Consider the following 3,643-nt stretch of genomic DNA (forward strand, 5'->3'; position numbering starts at 1 on the left):
TTACGAATATTAATTAAAATACAAACTTAAATTAAAATAATCAAACAACATGATTAGTGATTAATAAGTAATAACAATATGAATTGCATGGTCAAGTATACTTCATTTTGGGTCATTTAGAACTACTCCCTCCGGCAACGAAATCATGTTCATATTTATCATTTCAATTCATCCACGATTTAAAATTACACTTAAATGAAAGTATATTAAATTAAATGAAAGATGAACAATCAAAACATAATAAAATAAAAGCTTTTGAAAAAACAAAGAAGAAAAGGATCAAAATGTAAGAAATGAGAAACACAGTGGGTTAAACGAGAATACACAAAACTCCAAGGGTCTTAAAATAAAAACAAGAAGCCTTAGAGCATCCGCAACGCATCTTGCGGGCGTCTCGGTCTCGTCTCGGAGAGACAAGACGGCCGCGAGACAGCGTTGCAGCCTTACGTCCCGGTCCCGGTCCCGTCTCGCCGAGCGTCTCGTCCCGGAGGGACGGCTTGCGCGACAGCTTGCCAGGCGTGACGCCCACTCGCCGGCCCGCGGTGGGCGTCGTCACGCTGAAGCAATAAATTAATTTTTTTAAAAAAAAATCGATTTTAATAAAAAAAAAATTATAACGGTAATGTTACCGTTTTTTACCGTTCAACGGTATTTTTTTGTATTTTTTATTTTAATTTTTTTCCTTTTTTTACTCTATAAATCCTCCTCTTTCATCATCATTATACACACAAACACACATCTATTCTTCTCAAATCATCTCTCTTTCCTCTCCAATTTTCATCTCAAAAATGTCCGGCGACGGAAACGAGAGCGGCTCCGGCGGATATGACTTGAACACATTTAGCGACTGGGGGCATGTACAATGTCTTGGGTGCTACCGGTTCCGGTTCGTCGACGCCGGGCACCCAAGGCTCGTCGACGGCGCCGGCGTACCAACCACCCTATTTTGATGTGGATGCATACTCTCATCCCTCCGCCCCGAGGTATGGGCAATCGCAGGGATAATCCCAAATTAGGGAGGATTTTCCGAATGAACCCAATCCGGAAGGAGGACGCGGCGGTGGAAGCTCCATGGGTCACGCATTTGACGCCGTGGAGTAAGAGGAGGAGGCGGCCGAGGAGGAGGAGGATATAGGTCGTCATCCATACAACTGGGCGGACACGATGACTCTGTTCAACGCTTGGGTCAGCATCTCGTACGATCCCATCGTCGGGAATCAACAAACCCGCAAGTGTTTTTGGGAAAAGGTCACCGCCGCCTACAACGAGAACAAGCCGGCTCGGTCCCGCCGCCGCACCCTAAAGATGCTCCGCAGTAATTTTGACCGCGTCGACAGAGATGTCAAAAAATTTTGCGGCATCTACAAGAATGAAGCAGCTCAATACCAAAGCGGAGCCAGTGGAGCCGACATTATGAGAGCGGCTTTGCGAGTCTTCTTTGACGACAACGGCAAAGAATTCAAACATGTCGATGTTTGGGAGGCAGTCAAAGACGTTGAAAGGTGGGCCGGCGGTGTCCAGTCCAGCCAGGGCTCGAGCTCAAAGCGCACGAAGCACACGGCGGGTGGCCAATACTCGTCTAGTGAGGGCGGGCCAGGCATCGCCTCACAAGAGGTTGAGGGCATGACCACTGATGCAGGGGGCTCCTCCCGTGGGCACCGTCGGTCGCAAGGGACCAAGGCGGCGAAGGCGGCTAGAGGGAGGAGGGGCCGAGGCGAAACAAGCCAGGCGGGCTCGGTCTCGGGCTCGAACACCCTATTGTCCATGTACTTGACCGCCACGATGGCGGACACTTCCCGCATGACGCCTCCACAATATCAAGCCCATCTTACCGGAATTGAGTATATGGCAAGACAAATTGGTATTCCGCCTCCAGGTAGCTTGAGTGCACCGCCACCGCCTTTGGGGATGATTCGCCGGCGGAGTAGTTTTTTTAATTTCTATAAAATTTTATTTTAAATTATGTAATTTATATATTTTTTAGGATATTAATTATGTATTTTTTTTTAATTTTAAGGTTGCAGGTGTTGTCTCTTAGTTAAGAGATGGGATAAAAAGTACAGTGAGGCCCATGAATAGTGAAGAGATGAGACGGTTAAGAGACGGATAAAAGACAGCGTTGCGGATGACCTTATCTTAATCAATCTCACTTCACCGGACCTCTGCAGTATCTCATCAAACACAACCTAGAGTCTAGAGAGAGAAGATGGAAGAGAAAGAGGTCGAGGAGGATGTGAAGCTGGGAGCGAACCAGTTCAACGAGAGGCAGCCAATAGGCACCTCCGCTCAGACCAAGGACTACAAGGAGCCGCCACCGGCACCGCTTTTCGAGCCCGGCGAGCTCACTTCCTAGTCCTTCCGGAGAGTCGGCATTGCTGAATTCATTGCCACCTTCTTGTTCCTCTACATCACCGTTTTGATTGTCATTGATTATGCCAAGTCCACTTCCAGGTGCACCACCGTTGGGTTTCAAGGAATTGCTTGGGCCTTCGGTGGAATGATTTTCGCCCTTGTTTACTGCACCGCCGGAATCTCCGGTACCCCTTTTCATACCTAATTACGACTACCTTGCTAAATTCACATGCAATTACTTCAATTTATGTTTAATTTATGATATTGCGAAATGGTAGTATATCTAATTACATATTCCATTTAATTTAAATTTCGATTTCAGGTGGACACATCAACCCAGCCGTGACATTCAGCCTAATCTTGGAGAGGAAACTGTCTCTGACGAGAGCAGTTTTCTACATAGTGATGCAAACCCTGGGTGCCATCTGCGGTGCTGGTGTTGTCAAGGGTTTCCAGCCTCCATCTACCAGATCCAGGGCGGTGGTGCTAACGTTGTCGCCCATGGCTGAGATCATCGGCACCTTCGTCCTCGTCTACACCGTCTTCTCTGCCACCGATGCCAAGAGAAATGCCAGAGATTCTCATGTTCCTGTCAGTATCTATCTATACACACTTTAATTTTCGTTGCTCTTATATGGAGTACTACTTATTCAGTTATGTATGCTAGGAAAACATCCAATTTCTTTAGGAATGAATCTAATCTTATGTGTGGATATACAGATTTTGGCTCCCCTCCCCATCGGATTCGCCGTGTTCTTGGTTCACTTGGCAACCATCCCCATCACCGGAACCGGTATCAACCCAGCTCGCAGCCATTATATATAACAGGGACCATGCTTGGGATGACCATGTAAGTTCATCTTTAATTTAATTTAGCATCGCCGGCAATTACTAACTTGTATATGTATCGTGCCCTGTTGCAGTGGGTCTTCTGGGTCGGACCATTCATCGGAGCTGCACTCGCTGCCCTTTACCACCAGGTGATCATCAGAGCCATCCCATTCAAGACTAGCCACTAAAATTCAAAGTATAAAGCTGCTGAATATCTTGGTTTTTCTTTTTCCCATTTGACATTGGTCTATAATTGTGTTTATTGTAGTAGTTTTATTTAGAGTAAAGGTCAAAATTGGTCCTGAACATATGCCCATTATACGATTTTGGTCTTAAACTTTATCTTTTGAATTTTTTGGTCGTGTACATTTCAAAGTGGATCACAATTAGTCCTCCGTTAACAATTTCGTTAATATTTAACGGTCAACGATTTAAAATACAATTTTGACCAACTTAACCA

General features: G+C 45.6%; 1 pseudogene; it reads left to right on the plus strand.

Annotated features, from left to right (window-relative positions):
* The first annotated feature begins 2,206 nt into the window (after positions 1-2,206).
* On the plus strand, positions 2,207-3,371 carry LOC121793511 (annotated as a pseudogene).
* The last annotated feature ends 272 nt before the right edge of the window (positions 3,372-3,643 follow it).

The sequence above is a fragment of the Salvia splendens genome, chromosome 3 (genome assembly GCF_004379255.2).
Source record: "Salvia splendens isolate huo1 chromosome 3, SspV2, whole genome shotgun sequence".
In the NCBI taxonomy this organism is placed as follows: domain Eukaryota; kingdom Viridiplantae; phylum Streptophyta; class Magnoliopsida; order Lamiales; family Lamiaceae; genus Salvia; species Salvia splendens.